The sequence below is a fragment of the Trachypithecus francoisi genome, unplaced genomic scaffold, assembly GCF_009764315.1.
Source record: "Trachypithecus francoisi isolate TF-2019V2 unplaced genomic scaffold, Tfra_2.0 Lachesis_group8, whole genome shotgun sequence".
Lineage (NCBI taxonomy): Eukaryota > Metazoa > Chordata > Mammalia > Primates > Cercopithecidae > Trachypithecus > Trachypithecus francoisi.
The window spans coordinates 53,878,738-53,898,443 of record NW_022681473.1 but is presented as its reverse complement, the minus strand read 5'-3'; the positions used below and the strand labels follow the sequence as shown (position 1 = coordinate 53,898,443).

General features: G+C 37.8%; 1 protein-coding gene across 3 annotated transcripts in view; it reads right to left on the bottom strand.

Annotated features, from left to right (window-relative positions):
* Positions 1–19,706, bottom strand: part of GALNT18 (polypeptide N-acetylgalactosaminyltransferase 18) — a 350,932-nt gene that overhangs the window by 84,242 nt on the left and 246,984 nt on the right. The gene's annotated exons all lie outside the window — the stretch shown is intronic.

Here is a 19,706-nt window from a genome sequence, read left to right as displayed (position 1 = left end):
CCACTTTTTCTCTTGGGACCAGGGCAAGTGCCTTAACTTCTCTGAGCCTCAGTGGTCTCATCCGTAAAATGGTGACAGTAATTCTGGTTTCCTTGATTCTTGGGAGGAGTAAATGACATACAGCATAAAACTCACTAGAATATAAGTTCTATGAGGGCAAACCTAAGTTATCTCATTCATCACTGCATATCCAGTCCTTGGCACAGCATCTAGAATGGTAGGTGCTTCATAAATATTTACTAAATAAATGCACTAAATACAAAATAAACGTTCAACAAATGTTAGCTATTATCATTAGTATTCATGTTTGCCTGTCTGTTTGAGTTCTGAAATGCTGCCTTCCCCTAACATCTGTGATTGTCCACCAATACAGCTCCTATCTTTCTGGCTGATTCTTCTCTGTGACTGTGGGATCACACTGTCCCCGCCTCCATGTCCTATGCCCATGTCCAATTCTAAAATCTCTTCTCTTTTCAGAAATGGTCACATAGAGGGCACCTGATCCCATTGTCTTATCTCAAAGTTTTTTCTTTCTTTTTACCTTAGTTATATAGTTTTGGCTTTCTGTTGAATCCAGGTATTATATTTCTATCTTAACACCAACTACATGTTACAAGGAATATAATACATGTTCAGTGTATGAATGGATGGATGAATAATGCAAGCTTTTTGGTTATTTCCACTGTTATTTCTAATGCCAAACTTGCCACATTTTCCCCCTCAAACTATCTCAAAGTCCCCTTCAGCCAAAATGGCACCCTCAAACCTCCCATCATCTGAGTTTGAAATATCAATGCCATCTTTGTTGGACCTTAATAACTCATTTATAAGAACTAGGAAAGGCTCAGTCTTGACTTCTAATAATCACTCAACTTATTACAATCCAAAACAATTCTAAGGGAACAGATGGACAATGACCTAGCTAAGGCTTTGGGTCATTGGGAAAATTCCCTTTGGAAGCACAAAGGCCTGCAAACTTGAAATCTGTTTGGTGTCTTTTGAAATTCTTGGCCTCAGAAGACCACGTAGATGAACACTTACTCCATCATACAATTGTCAGCCGTCTCTAGGTGTTACCCCACCATAGCAGCTGAAGGACAATGCTAAAGGGATTCCAATTCACGACAAAATGATACAAAACAGTGGCAAAGCTCACCGCCCCGATCCACACAACACACATACATACACACACAAACACACACACACACACACACACACACCACGCACACAGACATGTTATCCCAAGCTCTCAGGTTATTCTGAACTCCAGCTGGCTTGAGCCAACCATAACATTTAGCAGCAACTAGAAACTAAAATCCAATTTAAGGTGTTTAATTTTCTCTGTCTCCAGGGATGGGAAATAAAAGAATCTGCTTGCAGCTTTTCTGTGAGATGTTGCATCTGGTGGTTTTCTGAGACCTTTTCAGCAGAGCAAAAATGTTGGTCCCCAGACCCCTTTCTCCTCACGTCTCTCTAACTGTGTGGGCAAAGACGATGTTGCTTTACCTGAAACTGTGATGTCCAATGTTTTTAATTAATTTCCTTATGGCTAGCTGAGAACAGCCATGATACTAACAGTGAGCTGCGATTACTCAGACCTCTGGGTCCAAGGCCTTTGGGGAGAACCACATACCCAGTCTATCATGTGCCTCAATAACACACATTAACCTGTACATATTAACCTGCCTGGACTGCCTTCACTGGTAATTTTAGCAAAGTCTCTAGCCCTTTACCCGTGGATACAAATTTTTTAATGTCTCAGATAGTGGTGATGCCTATTCTAGGCAATTGCCAGGGACTCTTCCTTGCTTTCTCTTCCTCCTCTTTGTCTCTGCTCCCCTGCCCAGACTTCTGACTTCCTCTCTGTTCTGGCTCCTCTCATTTAATAATCCCTCATCTGTCTCCTTCCTGACTCTGTGGACTCTGGCTCAACCCTCGACTGTTACCCCTCCAGTTCTGAAGTCTCCTGCCACCTCCAGTGAGGACATTGTGTAGTATCATCTGATTTAGGCCTCAGCACTCTTGAGACATGTGGCTAAACCACTGAGCACTGAAATGGTACTGTGGTCATTTTCCAAAGCAATGCTGGCCTGAGTTAACCCCTGAAATTAACCTTTATGCCATCAATGATTTTAAACCCCGGAGCTAGAGATGGATAAACAACACAACATAGTGATTACGGCATTCATTTTTAAACCAGTTAGGCTGGTTCTAATCTTGAGTGGTTCTGGGTAAGGAGGGAGTTATTTAATCTAATTTCCTCCAGGTTTCTAATTTACAAAATCGGGATAACAGCATGGACCTCACAGGGATCACATAACAATTAATAATATACACAGTGATTGCCAAATAGTATACAATAAATGGAAGTTCCTTTTCAATGAAATTCTTGGCCTCAGAAGACCTCCTAGATAAACACTTATATATATTAAGACCACATAAACACTTACTCCACCATACAACAATGGGTCTGCTTTATGGAATAAAGCACTTGCTTCTGTTGCCCAAGAGTGTACATCACTACACCAAATCTCAGACATCCCATACCTTGACAGGTCAAATCCCCACCTTCAGGGTGCTCACTGCTTCCTCGGGAGTCTGCCTCAATGCCACCTCCTTTTTGAAGCCCCACCCAACTCCCACAGGTGGAGTGGTTGCTCCCCCTGGTGCTCTCACAATGCATCAGGATCTTTCAGCCTTGCCATTTTGACCCTGAGTAGGTTGTGCCCTATTTAGCACATTAACCTGAATTACACTCAGTGATGAATTTTCACTCAGAAATGAGTAAATGTCACTAAGCCAATTTAATTCTCTTCATCGATTTTCTATATGACAAAAGTAAAATATTCCCATCTATACTAATTTTCTAGTTTTATTTTAGCAGAATTAGTTTCACTGGGGTTAACACTTTTTTTGCATTGATTTTACAACTAAGATAGGGTTCTTCTATCAGTATGCTTTTACCCATAACACATTTTATAATTATGGCCTCCATCACAGGGTTTTTCTTGGTGGTAATGATTTCCACCAAGTTTAGTTTTCCTGAATCAAATTTTGCAAATGTAAATCATGTTAATATTCATTTCTTCAGGCAATTTTTTTGACTTTTATAGTTTTTGCTATGCTCATTTTTATTTGTTGCTTTAGCTTGAGTTGATTGTCTTTACCACTACTTGATTGGAAAAAAAGTAATTGCATTTTTTGATTTTTAAATAACAATTTCGAAAAAGTACCACACAAAAAAAGTGTGAGCAGGTTGAGTTGTGTACTTGTTACTGTTGCCATTGGTAGATCAAAGAACACAGAAAGTCCTCAAAGTCAAAATGGAGGGAGGGGTCAAACATTCTGTTTAAGCTCATGACATTTTCTACAATCTGAGATGAATACTCAGAACATGGTAAGGTGGTTGTCTCTCCAGCTAGGCTGAGAGCCACTCAAAGGCAGGAGCTGTCATTTATCTCCAATTTCCCAGCAGGGGGAAAGTGAATGTTTGAAGGATGAATGAATGAATAAATAATGAACCCACCTGGAAGTGATAAGAAATTTTGTCAGATTTCTTTTTTTTAATTTTTTATTTTTTTTCTTATTTTTTTATTATACTTTAAGTTCAGATTTCTTACTGAAGACCACAATGCTATGCCTTCTTAGACCAGGCATAAATGGCTTCTGAAGCCACCTTTCTTGGGTTCATATCGCACCTTTACCACTTACCAGTCATGTAACCTTGAGCAAGTTATATCACCTCTCTCTGTGCTTCAGTATATCAATCTGTAAGTGGGGATAGCAATAGTCCCTACATTTCAAGGTACTGCAAGGATTAAGTGAATTAATACATGTAAAGCACTTTGGACAGTAGCTCACATATAATAACTGCCATATTACTATTAACCATTAGTATTATGGTCATAAAGTTTATCTATCTTTCTAATTTTCTAGTGATACTTGAAGATATCCTAACATAGGGAGCTCACTGTATCATTAGCATCTATTCTTTTCTTATGGTTCTAATTTATGTTTCTGCTATTGAATAACTACATCTCTTACAGCTTATACTCACTGTTCATAGCTCTGACTTTCTGAGGTATATAGAATATATTTTCTTATACGTGACTGGTCTGTAAATTCAAAGCCTGCTCTTTCAGCACATACTAGGCTCCAAGCACCACTATGAAAATTAAATAGCCATAAATCCTGACATCACATGTTTTAAAGTCCAGCAGGAAAGAAGAGGGAAAGATGATATTTGTGTCTTGCCTAGATCTTCCCCTCCTTTGAATCAAAGACCTTTCTCCATTATACACAGTTTGCAAGGCTAAATTCACCCTGTGGACTTACAAACATAAAGCCTATAAAAATGAAATTGTGTGATATTAGTACATAAATAGACCAACAGATCAATGAAACCAAAATAGAAAATCCAGAAGCACACCCAAAAGTATGTGGCAATTTATTGTACAATAAAGGTAGTTTTGCAAAGAAGTAAGGAAAGATATTATTTTGAATAGAAGGTGTTAGGATACTTGTTTGACCATATAGAAAAATAAGACATTGGATCCATTTATCACACCAAACTGCAGGATCAATTCTGAATGAATCAGAGATTAAAATGTAAAAAAATACAATCATATAAGTATTAGAAGAAAACGTAAGTGAATTGCTTTATGACCTGGGAGTGGGTTAAGATTTTCTATGATTAAAATCTGGAAGCAAGAAGAAAAAAAGTTTGTTTAAACAGAAAAAACACGAAAAAAGCAGCCTTTGGATGGCGAAACAAACAAACAAACATGAGAAGCAAAATCAAGACAAGTAACAAACTGGGAGAAAATATTTGCAATTTGTATGATGGGCAAAGTATTACCATCTCTAATGTGTAAAGATATTCTAAAAATAGAGAGAAGACTAACAACCCTATAGGAAAGTGGGCCAAAAATATGAACAGCTTACAGAAAAAAGAAATGCAAATAGCCTTAATCATATGAAAATCTTTTCAACCTAGTTCTTAATAAGAGAAATGCAAATTAAAACTACCCTGAAAGGCATTTCTTATCTGTCAGATTGGTTAAAAAAGAAAAAAAAAAAAAATCCACAACATACTTTGTTGGTATGGCTGTGAGAAGACAGACACCTTCATCATTCCTGGTGGGAAAAATGTTACCACTCTGGAATGCTATCCCTCTGGAGGGATATTTGATGATGTCTAGCAAAGTTACATATGCATTTACCTTTTGACTTCACAATTCCATTTCTAGGAATCTATCCAAAAGATAACCAGTAAAAATATGAAAAAAGTATGCAAAAGATTATTAATTATAGCACTATGCTCTCAAAAGGAAATTGGTAGAATAAACTATAAAATGTTTATGCATCTGAGTAGTATGCAACTGTAAGAAAGGAATGAGGAACATCTCTATATACTGTAATAGAACAATCTTCAGAAAAAAATGAGTAAATAAAAATGTGCATACTATACTACCATTTATCTAAGAAAGGGGACCTGTGAATATATATTCACATTTTCTTTTTTTTTTTTTTTTTGAGGCGGAGTCTCGCTCTGTCGCCCGGGCTGGAGTGCAGTGGCCGGATCTCAGCTCACTGCAAGCTCCGCCTCCCGGGTTTACGCCATTCTCCTGCCTCAGCCTCCCGAGTAGCTGGGACTACAGGCGCCCGCCACCTCGCCCGGCTAGTTTTTTTTTATACTTTTTTAGTAGAGACGGGGTTTCACCGGGTTAGCCAAGATGGTCTCGATCTCCTGACCTTGTGATTCACCCGTCTCGGCCTCCCAAAGTGCTGGGATTACAGGCTTGAGCCACCGCGCCCGGCCTATATTCACATTTTCTTGCCTTTTTTCAAAGTGTTAAGTAAAACAAACAAAAATAAATGTTTACATTGGAAATAGTGAGGAAACAGGATGAAGAGAACAATGCTGAAAGTTCTTTATTTTGTAGATTTGACTTTGGACTGTATAAATATTTACATCATTTTTGTAAACTAAATATACATTTATATGACTATAAAAATATAAATATAAAAGTCAGAAGCAAAATGAAACAACTGAACCTACTTCTTAGGTTGGTAGGACAACCATACAGAGGGGAATGCTTCTGGATAACTGTAGATAATAGTAATTTGGCTGTACATCCTAGCGGGATAGAATCTAAAGAAGAAATGCAAAATAAATTAAACCACTTAATTTATCATATCATTGGTGGTAGCATTGTCATTAATATGCTGAAACAGTCTTGTGCATTCTGGGGAGTAAAATAAACAAGTACCTATGTTGTTGTCATTAAGAACCAGAAATTTTGGCATAAAAGAAAGGAAATATAGATGTAAAATTGATGAAGTAAAATTCTGCTGTCCTAAGTTTGAATGAGAAAGATCATCATGAATGCCTGAAATATTTTAGCTCTATATTAATAATTATTTCTAGTTCTGACTACTGAAAAGACCTAGAAACATGGACCAATCCAGTAGCAATGAGCATGTCTAGTACCCAGATTGTGGATTTAAATACCATTTCTCACTAACAATAAGCTGAGTTCCTTAGGGAAGTAGCTGATTACAAGTCTGGAGCAGGAAATGTGTAAGATGAGCCTGGAACCCTCCTTGTGGCAGGGAAGTCATTAAAGAGTCAAAAGGACCCATGGACAGATGTCAACAGGCTCCCAATGGACAAAGGGAGAAAATTTGCAAGTCAATAAGGATATTAAATGTATGCAAGGATAATTAATTGAAATACATATAATATGTTTAAACCCATAAGTTCACAAGGATACTAAAAAACTAATTGGTCCCCTTTGGAGGGTGGTTGAGAATCAATTCATTATTTTGAAAGCTATTATAGAAAGAACTATTTATCCTGACTTTTCCAAAAGAACTTATTTGTACTTCTGGGCAACCAACGAATGGATTATTGTAAATGTCTCTACAGGAAGTATTTCAGCTAATAAATGAGGAAAGAGGAATAAAATTAAAATATTACTATTTGGTAACCCCTAATGAATTACTGAATCTAGGCAATAATCAGTAATGATGGTTAGCATCACAAATGGGAACACAAGTAGACATCATTTACTTCATGATGGAAGTACACAAATACTGATGAAATATTCTTGCTACAAAATTGAACCTAAATCTCTAGATTTAACTACCAATTTAGATGAAATATATGGGACAGAAGGGCCTGTTAAATGACATCAGGGGAATGTAATCAAGAAATCTAGACTGTGAGAATCTCTGCAGGAAAAATGACCTGATCTCTTCAAAAATAAATTACAAGAGGGGGAAAAAAAGAGATGGAGAAAGATATTCAGTAGATTATGCAGACTGGAAAGACAAATGTAACCAACTGAATCTTGATTCAAGCAAACAAATTGTAGAACAAAACAAAAACTTATGAGAGAATTAGAAAAATTTGTATACTTGAATATTTGACAGTATTACAGTATTCTTTTCAACTTTTTTAGGACTGAAAATAGCATCATGGCTATGGTTCTTTAAAAGTCCTTATCTATTTTGGATGCATACTGAAATATTTTTGATGAAATGATATGATGTCTGGGATTTCCCTCAAAATAACTAGAGTTAGGTGGGGGATCAGGCAGAGGTAAAGATAAAACCAAATTGGCCATAAGTTGACAATGCTGAAGTAAGGTAACAACTACAATGGTATTTATTTTACTATCTCTCTGTTTTGGTATATATTCGATATTGTCCATAATAAAGAGTTTTTTCTCCTTTTTTCCTTAATTTTTTTCATTATTTCTTCTAAAAAATGGGATACATGTGCAGAAAGTGCAGGTTTGTTCCATAGGTATACATGTGCCATGGTGGTTTGCTGCACTTATTGACCCATTCTTCAAGTTCCCTTCCCTCAACCCCCAACCCCTAACAGGCCTTGGTGTGTGTTGTTCCCCTCTGTGTCCATGTGTTCCCAGTGTTCAACTTCCACTTAAGAGTGAGAACATGTGGTGTTTGGTTTTCTGTTCCTGTGTTAGTTTGCTGAGGATGATGGCTTCCAGCTTCATCCATATTCCCACAAAGGACATGTTGTCATTCCTTTTTATGGCTGCATAGTATTCCATGGTGTATATGTACCACATTTTCTTTATCCAGGCTATCATTGACGGGCATTTGGGTTGGTTCCATGTCTTTGCTATTAGAAATAGTTCTGCAGTAAACATACATGTACATGTGTCTTTATAGTAGAAAGATTTATATTTTTTTGTGTATATGCTCAGTAATGGGATTGCTGGGTCAAATGGTGTTTCTGGTTCTAAATCCTCGAGGAATCACCACAGTGTCTTCCACAATGGTTGAACTAATTTACATTCCCAGTGTATAAGCATTCCTATTTCTCCACAGCCTCACGAGCATCTATTGTTTCCTGAATTTTTAATAATCACCATTCTGAGTGGTGTGAGATGGTATCTCATTGTGATTTTGATTTGCATTTCAATAGAGAGTTTTTTCAAGTCTTATTTATGATAAAGTATCTGGAATATGAAGAACAATACCTACATAATATATTCCTTGTTTTAGAGGACAGACAAACCCAGGTTCAAACTCCATTTCCCATAAGAGGAACTCTGTCATGTGTAATTCTTGAAACTGCAGAAACTGAAAAGAGCAATATGATCTGTTGCTGTCCCCTGGAAACAAAGGTATGTACATAAACCTAGATTTAGGTAATCGTGTGCTCTCACTCAGGACTTCTGATCTTTGTTAATGTCACCAAAACCCAAGCAACAGTGCCCAGTACCCAGTGGTAGGACCATCTAGTCATGGCAATAGGGTCAGAGGTATTTTCGCAAATAGACTATTAGGACCATGTGGCCTTGACTGTAGTTTCTGCTGTTTAGCCTCTCTTGGTTTTTGCTCGTTTTCTGAATCTGCTTCTTTGAAAAACAAATTAATTCTTTGAGATACCCATGTCCTTCCAATAAATTTATTTTCTCTTTAAGTTAGGTTGAGTCAGTTTTCTTAGCTTGCAGCACAGATTCCTGAGTGTCATTTGAATAAAAAGTTAAGCATGGCTATAATACATATAAATTAATGTGTGCTTTAAAAAATAAAGCACTATATAAAATATGTGGTAGTATTTTTATGCACATATGCATCTACATGTGTAATAGATACGATGATATGTTTGTATAGAGAACTGTATGATGTACTTAAATTAATTTCTTATCTTTACTGTTAAAAATAATGATTAGAATAATGAGATAATAAAGCATAAGAATGAATTACCTTTTTGACCAATATAAACATTTTTAATCATATAACACTATTAGGATAATACTCTCTGACTTGCCTTCAGCATGTGATTGCTGTGTGCAATAAATAGGATAATTGTAGGGAAAGGATTTTGAAAATATACATGAAAGGTACTGCTATGGTTATTTAGCTGATATAGAAGCAGCAGACGAACCCAGTGTAGGGGGTAAGGGGGTTTTTGATATCTAGTAACTTCGTAATTTGTGAAGTATACTCCTATTGTGTCCACACTTTCTTTGCTTCTTTCATCACCCACGCTCTGTGGAATAGCCATTGGCATTTTGCCAGGGCATGCATAGGTATTAGGTTCTCCATGAGTGAGGAAAATACCTATGAGAGGGGATGAAAACTGGCAGACTAGGACAACAGAAAGACTTAATGAGTTTAGACACTGTCCAAGGTACTGAGAAATCTCAGATGCACTTCTGCTTTATTAAGCTATTTTATAAGGCTAGCCAGGTAAGGAAACCTTAAAAGATTCCTTGGTTCTCCCAAGGCTCAAAGTGGAGCCAATCAGCTTCACTTCCTCCTGTCCTAGATGTTACTCAGCTACACAGGAAGAGGGACAGAATCACAGCAAGGGATTCCACTCCCAATTAGATCTTGTGATGAGGCTTAGAAAAAGCAGTTAAAAGGGGCAAACTGGCACTAGGGAATGAAGAATAATAACAATCGTCCAGTCTTAGAAGCAGATAGTAAAAGGTCATCCCGGAGGACGAAAATCTCTTTAAGTGTCATTATAATAGCAGATCATATTCTAAAGAGGCAAATGATTATGCATATCCCAAGATAGAGATTCTAAAATGCCAATAAGAAACCCCAAGTGGGTAAAGCTTAGATATTCAGAGAAGGAGTCAGTGACTTGCAGATATGTTCAAGTGGGTGTCATTCCAACAGCAAGTCCTTTCTGGGAGACTCTCTTCTCTGTAATACATTTCTAAGAGCTCAATCCAATCAGGAGTCATTCACAGCTGGGGCAAGATGGAGAGGAGAGGGGTCTTTCCTCTGGTTGCCTGCTCTGGACACCACAGGTGGGGCACTGGCTGTGGTTGTAGTGGCATTCTTCCCCACCACCCCCTACTTGTTTGGTTTCCATTCCAGAAAGGTGAAGACAGCCAAGATTCATGTTAAAGAAGTGAATTGAATTTAAAGCATAATAAATAGGCTAGGCTTTCTAATCAGTTTCTCCATGTCCATTCCATAAAACTGAGAAGTTGTCTATTTCAGTATTAGAAATTTAACAAGTTTTACATTTTCCATAGAAATCTTTGCATACGTGTATGTACTTTTTGTCTTCTTGAATAAGTATACAGAATACAACGGAGACCTTTTTCATGACTCGGGACTGTTATTAAGATCATTAACAACTGTGCCCCACTGTGTTGTGCTATAAACCTAAGATCTGCCTGAATGTTTAGCTCTAGAAGAAAGAGATCCACTTGATCATGGTGGATAAGCTTTATGATGTGCTGCTAGATTCGGTTTGCCAGTATTTTGTTAAGGATTTTTGCATCAATGTTCATCAGGGATATTGGTCTAAAGCTCTCTTTTTTTGTTGTATCTCTGCCAGGCTTTGGTATCCGGATGATGTCAGCCTTGTAAAATGAGTTAGGGAGGATTCCCTCTTTTTCTATTGATTGGAATAGTTTCAGAAGGAATGGCCCCTGGGATGCAGGGCTGGTTCAACATATGCAAATCAATAAACGTAATCCAGCATATAAACAGAACCAAAGACAAAAACCATGTGATTATCTCAATAGATGCAGAAAAGGCCTTTGACAAAATTCAACAGCCCTTCATGCTAAAAACGCTCAATAAATTCGGTACTGATGGAACGTATCTCAAAATAATAAGAGCTATTTATGACAAACCCACAGCCAATATCATACTGAATGGGCAAAAACTGGAAGCATTCCCTTTGAAAACTGGCATAAGACAGGGATGCCCTCTCTCACCACTCCTATTCAACATAGTGTTGGAAGTTCTGGCTAGGGCAATCAGGCAAGAGAAAGAAATAAAGGGTATTCAGTTAGGAAAAGAAGTCAAATTGTCCCTGTTTGCAGATGACATGATTGTATATTGAGAAAACCCCACTGTCTCAGCCCAAAATCTCTTAGGCTGATAAGCAACTTCAGCAAAGTCTCAGGATACAAAATCAATGTGCAAAAATCACAAGCATTCTTATACAACAGTAACAGACAAACAGAGAGCCAAATCATGAATGAACTCCCATTCACAATAGCTTCAAAGAGAATAAAATACCTAGGAATCCAACTTACAAGGGATATAAAGGACTTCTTCAAGGAGAACTACAAACCACTGCTCAGTGAAATAAAAAAGGACACAAACAAATGGAAAAACATACCATGCTCATGGATAGGAAGAATCAATATTGTGAAAATGGCCATACTGCCCAAAATAATTTATAGATTCAACGCCATCCGCATTAAGCTACCAATGACTTTCTTCACAGAATTGGAAAAACTGCTTTAAAGTTCATATGGAACCAAAAAAGACCCCGCATTGCCAAGACAATCCTAAGCTAAAAGAACAAAGCTAGAGATATCATGCTACCTGACTTCAAACTATACTGTAAGACTACAGTAACCAAAACAGCATGGTACTGGTACCAAAACAGAGATATAGACCAATGGAACAGAACAGAGCCCTCAGAAATAATACCACACATCTACAGCCATCTGATCTTTGACAAACCTGACAAAAACAAGAAATGAGGAAAGGATTCCCTATTTAATAAATGGTGCTGGGAAAATTGGCTAGCCATAAGGAGAAAGCTGAAACTGGATACTTTCCTTACTCCTTATATGAAAATTAATTCAAGATGGATTAGAGACTTAAATGTTAGACCTAAAACCATAAAAACCCTAGAAGAAAACCTAGGTAATACCATTCAGGACATAGGCATGGGCAAGGACTTCATGTCTAAAACACCAAAAGCAATGGCAACAAAAGCCAAAATTGACAAATGGGATCTAATTAAACTAAAGAGCTTCTGCACAGCAAAAGAAACTACCATCAGAGTGAACAGGCAACCTACAGAATGGGAGAAAAATTTTGCAATCTACTCATCTGACAAAGGGCTAATATCCAGAACCTACAAAGAACTCTATCAAATTACAAGAAAAAAACAAACAACCCCATCAAAAAGTGGGCAAGGATATGAACAGACACTTCTCAAAAGAAGACATTCATACAGCCAACAGACACATGAAAAAATGCTCATCATCACTGGCCATCAGAGAAATGCAAATCAAAACCACAATGAGATACCACTCACACCAGTTAGAATGGCAATCATTAAAAAATCAGGAAACAACAGGTGCTGGAGAGGATGTGGAGAAATAGGAACACTTTTACACTGTTGGTGGGATTGTAAACTAGTTCAACAATTTTGGAAGACAGTGTGGCAATTCCTCAAGGATCTAGAACTAGAAATACCATTTGACCCAGCCATCCCATTACTGGGGATATACCCAAAGGATTATAAGTCATGCTGCTATAAAGACACAGGCACAGGTATGTTTATTGCAGCACTATTCACAATAGCAAAGACTTGGAATCAACCCAAAGGTCCATCAGTGACAGACTGGAGTAAGAAAATGTGGCACATATACATCATGGAATACTATGCAGCCATAAAAAAGGATGAGTTCATGTCCTTTGTAGGGACATGGATGCAACTGGAAACCATCATTCTCAGCAAACTATCACAAGAACAGAAAACCAAACACTACATGTTCTCACTCATAGGTGGGAATTGAACAATGAGATCACTTGGACACAGGAAGGGGAACATCACACACGGGGTCCTATTGTGGGGAGGGGGTGGGGGTAAGGGTAGCATTAGGAGATATACCTAATGTAAATGACGAGTTAATGGGTGCAGCACACCAACATGGTACAGGTATACATATGTGAACAAACCTGCACGTTGTACACATGTACCCTAGAACTTAAAGAATAATAAAAAGGAAAAAAAAAAAAAAAGGAGATCCAAGCTGCTGTGCTGCTGGACACCTGTTACCTATTCTGTAGTCTTTAGGTTCAAATAATTTCATAAGTTTGGAATATTTTTGTTCCTTGAAAGCTTGGCAGCATTTGATGGTAGAACCATCACATCCTAATTTTCATTTTTCAGAATATTTTAAACCACTGATTTAATTGCTTTAATGGCTATAGGATAAATTTGTTTTTTAAAAATTTCTCTGTGTCAGTTTTTGGAAGGCATACGTTTCTATAAATTTGTGCTTTTCATTCAAGTTTTCAAATTTTGGCATAAACTTGTTCATAATACACTCTTATCTTTTGAGTGTATATTGTCTGTAGAAATGTCCCCTTTTCCATTCCCATTGTTGTTTATTTGTTCTTTCTTGATAAAGATTTGTCAATTTGATTAGTATTTTCAAAGAACCAAGCTTTGGCTTTATTAGTCTATTTCATTAATTTCTGTTCTTTATTATTGTCATCTACTGTTTTTATTCTGATATTTTTCTAATGGCTTATATTGTGTTCTTAGCTCATTAACTTTTAACTCTTCTTTTTGTATAAAAGATGCTATATAATTTATCTTAAGTATTATTTTAGCTATATTTCATGTAATGTAATATGTAGTATATTTATCACTCAGTTCAAAATATTTTCAAATGTTCAGTATAATTTATTATTTGACCTATAAATTATTTAGAAGTGTGTTTCACAATATGTAAAAATACGACTTTTGTCTATAATTTTTGGTTGTGAATTTCTAAATTAATTATATTGTGGTCAGATAACATGTTTTATATGATGCTGATCCCTTAAAATTTGTTGACTCTTGTTTTATACCTTAGTATGTGGTCAACTTTCATAAATATTCCATGAGTTCTTGGGAAAGAAAGTGTGTTCAGCAGCTGTTATATGCAGTGTTCTATATGTGCCCATTAGCTTCAAACTGTTAATTGTGTTGGTCTATCAATTACTTGGGAAAACTATTAACATTCTCAACTACGTTAGTGGAGCTGTCAATGTATCCTTGTAATTCTGTCAGTTTTTCCTTATGTAAATTAAGGTTGTGCAATTAGGTGAATAAAAGTTTATAACTGTTATATATTCCTAATGAACTGTACATGTAACATTTTGTAGAAATAGTCTTTACTTACACTAAAACATATTGTAACAGTCTTTCTTTTCTAATGTTAATGTAACCACTGCAAGTTTCTTCTGATTGACATCTGACTGTTATGAGTTTTTATCCTTTTAGATTTCAACATTTCTGAATTATGTTTCAGACATATTTCTTATAAATAGCTATTAAAAAGTTAAATCTACTCTAAAATTACTTGTCTTCTACTTTGTCCAAGTACCATATTTACTAACATATTTGGGGTTTTTCTATCATCTTATTGTATGATTTTTCTTTGCATGATCTATATTTCTACTTCTCTCTTGCATAGCACTTTTACACTTTATTTTTCTTCTATTACTTTGGAAGTTATACTTTCTATTTTTATGATTTTTATGACTTTCCTGGAAATTCTAACATATTTACTCAAGTTACCAAAACTTAAACAATATCCTTTCCATCCTCATTAACAATGTAGGTATTTTAGAACATCTTGAGTCCAATCACTCCCTCCCAAGCTATATGCTATTGTCATCATATATTACAGTTTTAATAACTCCACAAGACACTACCCTGTATTATTTGTCATCAATATTTCTTTATATTTGCTCATATATGTACCACTTTTTGAGATTACTCATCTTCTTTTGTCTCGGACTTCCTTCTGGGATCTTTTGTCTTAAGCCCGAAGTGTATCATTCATAACTTATTTTCTTGAGTTCTTGTTAATGACAAACTCTATCAGTTTTTGTGTATCTGAAGATGACTTTATTTTACCCTAGTTTTTGAAGGATGTTTTAATTGGGCATACACTTATACGTTGACAATTATTTTCTCTCAGTGTAAGGAAGACATTATATCATAGTCTTCTGGGTCCCATTGTTACAGTTGAAAAGTCAGCTGTTATTCTAATTATTATTGACTTAGGTCATCTATCTTTTCTCTTTGACTGCTGTCAGATCTTTTATTTGTCTTTGATATTCTGTAGTTCCTCTATGGTATATCTAAATGGGGATATCTTTATGTTTACCTCACTTTGGATGGCATGACTTCTTAAATCTGAGGATTGGTGTCTTTTATCAGTTTGGGAAAATTTTAAGCCCTCATTTTTTTAAATATGGCTTTTGCCTAACCCTCCATACTGTTTTCTCAGTATAGAATAGAAATCCTCTCTGGAGAAAAGGATCATCTCTGCTTGGAATTTTAAGATATTAAATCACAATTACAATTCTACATGTCTTTTAATATTTTTTCACAATTTTTTCTGGGTCCCTTGGGCTCATTTTGAATGATTTCTTTAGATCTATTTTCCAGTTTCTTAATTTTATTCCTTTAATAATATTCACACAGCTATTCTGCCCATCTGTTGAACTTTTAATTGCCATTTTTACATTTTTCATGTTTGAAATTCCATTTTTATCCTACTATGACTGATTATTTTTATAGTATCTTGCTCCTTATTCATATTTTCAATCTCTTATTTTTCTAAGTGTATGATATAACCTAGTTTATATTCTGTGTCTGATGGATTCAAAAGTTGGAGACTTTGTGGGTCAGGTTTGGCTGTCCACTGATATTGCCGCTTTTTCCCCTGTCTGTTTTGTGATTTTTTAAAACTGTAAATTCATATTCCTTAAAACTCTCCCTGTGGGAATTGTGTGGCCTGGGTTAAAAGGCTCTTTCTCCAGAGAGGATTTCTATTTTATACTGAGAAAACAGGCCTTTGGAGTCCCAGCTTTACGGGAAGTAAGACAAGCCTTTGGCTTTCTGTTCTCTGTATTCTACGAAGTCGAGAAAACACAAACTTAAATGTCACCAGGTTCTCCATATAGAATAGCCTCAACATTTCTCCAGGTTCCTACTTTGGCTTACTTTTTTGGTCCCTAGGTTGGTTTCCCAGGGCTCTTATAACAAAGTATCACAATCTGGATCACCTAAAACAGCATAAATTTATTCTCTCACAACTCTGGAGGCCAGAAGTCTGAAATCAACATATTGACTGGGCTGTGTTCTCTCACAACCCTCTAGGGAAGGATCCTTCTTTGCCTGTTCCAGCTTTCCATAGCCCCAGGTGTTCCTGAGCTTTTGACATCATAACTCCAATCTCTACCTCCACGTTCACATGGTGGTCTTTCCTTTATGTTTGCCTGTGACTAAATTTTCCTCTTCTTATAAGGACGTCATCAGTCCTGTTGGATTAGGGCCCATCCTAATCCAGCACAATTTTATCTTAACTTGATTACATCTGCAAGGACCCCGTTTCCAAATGAGATCACATTCACAGGAGGTTAGGACACATTGGGGCTGGGGGCACTGAATTCAAACCATAACAGTCTCCAACAATTTCAATCCCTTGCCAGCCCTTAAATGTTTTCTTATGCATTCTAGCACTTTTACAGTTATCATTTATATAATCTTTCTGTTTTCTATTCAATGTCAGCTCTTATTTCTCACTCATTTCCCTGTACTTGGCCACAGCATCTCCTTCCTTTTTCTCATTGTGGTGCAGACTTACAAATCAGAAAAAAACAAAACAAAACAAAACAAACAAAAAAAACAGAGCACAAAATAAGAGTAAGGCTTTAAATAGGGACTCAGTAGACATAAATGTGAATAAAGTAGAAGATAATTACTGCAGGGTGTTGCAATATCTTTTTTGAGATGGTGCTCAAAGTACTTTTATCCCTAGATCACTGTGGTATATCTGTCTAGTCCTCAAATCATAAAGATCTGGGGCTGAATCCTTTCTCTACCTCTTACAAGGTACATGACCTTGAGATATACATAAGCTCCTAATTTCACAGTATCATCTGGAAAAAAACCCACTATTACAATCATAGTCTTTTTAGGGTGTTTTGTGGATGGATGACGTAAGTGCCAATATAACCCATGGCACAAAGCAGGCATTTAGTAGTTGCACAAACAACTTTCTTTCTGTGTTCCAGATAGGTAAGGACTTTGAATAATTTGCCTCTGCTTAAGCGAAGGGTGAAAAGTGATGTCTTTCATATTGATACACAATCCTATGGTGTAATTAGGGCAGGTGTGCTACTTTATAGAGGAAACCGAACCATTGAAAAGTTAACTCATCAAATGTGAAAGAAAGACAAATAATAATAACCATACAAAAGGAGAAAATCTGTTTTGCTGATGATCAGTGGTTCTGTAACCCTTAAAGGAGGAACTGAAATTCAAATGAACCCATCCCTCCCATTTGTAATCAGTTTTGCCAGCTAACAGCTTGTTGGTTCTCTGCTTTAAATGCCACCCTTTCTTCAACTCCAATGACACTTCATCTCTGTCAACTGAGAGGGAAGAGATGGAGGAAAAAAAAAAAAAAAACAGATATCATTGTAAACTGTATTTTAAACTCTGTACATGAAATCACTCAGAGACATTTTAACTTGTATTTGAGAGCCTCACCAGGCCCACACTCCAGAATAGCTTTATAACTTTATAATCTAAGGAAGGAAAAGCCAGAAATCTGCACTCTGTGATTGACTCACACACATGTTGGAAGCAGAGTTCACAAATCTAATTCCTCTCTCCATTCCTGCACATTTTTACCCAGAGAACACAAGCGAATGGAGGCGGTCCGGCCCACTCAGAGAATTCCTGACAACAGCTCCTCGTGAAAAATATTATGTTTGGGGTGAGCATCTATCCGGGAGCAGTGCTGAAATGAGATGGTGAGGACGCAAATGGGGAATAAATGGCCGATGTAGAGAGAGCTGCAGAAACGAGGGTGATTATGCAGGGGCTGTCCTCTATGAATACATTAGCTCCCCAATAAGTCCATGCATTTTGACTGCTTCCAAAGCAATTTCTCAGGGTTTCAGTGAATACAGGTGTCTGGAAGTGGTTTCTAAGCTCAGCTTCAGAGAGGCTGTTCATGTCGCCAGTCCTCAAAGCCCTAGCATTAAGTCTGGGTGGTGAGTCGGGCCCCACACAGTGCCTGTCACATCATTGCAGGCATCCTAAGATGCTCCTTGTTGGCCGGGGGCGGTGGCTCAAGCCTGTAATCCCAGCACTTTGGGAGGCCGAGGCGGGCGGATCACGAGGTCAGGAGATCGAGACCATCCTGGCTAACACGGTGAAACCCTGTCTCTACTAAAAATACAAAAAATTAGCCAGGCGTGGTGGCAGGCGCCTCTAGTCCCAGCTACTCGGAGGCTGAGGCGGGAGAATGGCATGAACCCGGGAGGCGGAGCTTGCAGTGAGCCGAGATCGTGCCGCTGCACTCCAGCCTGGGCGACACAGCCAGACTCCGTCTCAAAAAAAAAAAAAAAAAAAATGCTCCTTGTGGGTGCCCAATTTCCCCTTCAGGTCAGGGGCAAGGACTGTTGCCTGTCTGGTGGGGTGAAAGGTTGAAGGAGGTTAGAGGTTAGAGGAGGGTGCATCCACGCTACAGTCCTTCAGTGGGAATTGAGTATCAAGAATTGGAGACATCAGATGTAGACACTAAGGCCAAAGGTGCTAGAATAGGGCCAGTAGGTGGAACCAGGCAGATGAGGTCTGCATGGATGTGTGAACAGGCTGGCAGTGAGGTGGAGCATCTCAGATAATCCCTATGGACACCAGTAGGCACAGGGTTCTTTCCAAGCATCGGCAAGCCTGGAGCATGTGGGGGTGGCTGACTGCTGCAAGTTCCCCATGGAGAAGACAGTGGGGGCCATCATGGGGAGGACACCCTGCAGTTCCAATACTGGGTCTGCCAAGGACAATCCCTGGTCATAGAGGTGGGCAGGCTTCCTTGTAGGACAAGATCCTTCATTGTATCCATCATCGCATTCCTGCCTAACACCAGGGGACCTAACAGGAACCTCAGATAGGAAAGAGGGCTTCATCGAAGATTTATGTTTTCACTAGCCAAGGGGAAAGAGCCAGAAAGCCTAGGAAATGTTCCCGTAGGATGAGAAATAACATAGAGCCTCTTGGGGATCCATGCCATGAGCTGATGTTGGAAAAAACCTTGTACTTTGGGGTGGGAGAATGGCATGAGGCAGGAATGGGCTGTGGGTCTGGCTAGCGCCTGGGGTCAGAAAGCAGCCTGCAGTGAGCCTGACTTCATCTTGCAGTTTATACACCCTGAGTTTATTTCCCCGGGCTCTCTCTTAACAAAGTGTTTGGGAATGTTCTATGGGCCACTGTGGAGAAGACAGAGAGTGTTAGAGTGAGAAATCCCAAGGGAGCTGACTCAGGGTCACTCTTGTTCAGCCACCCTCGATGCCTGTTATTGCTTCCTGGAGCACACCTTTGCTTACTCCGATGGACCTCAGTTTGATTTTAAACGAGGCTGTTCCCTTGA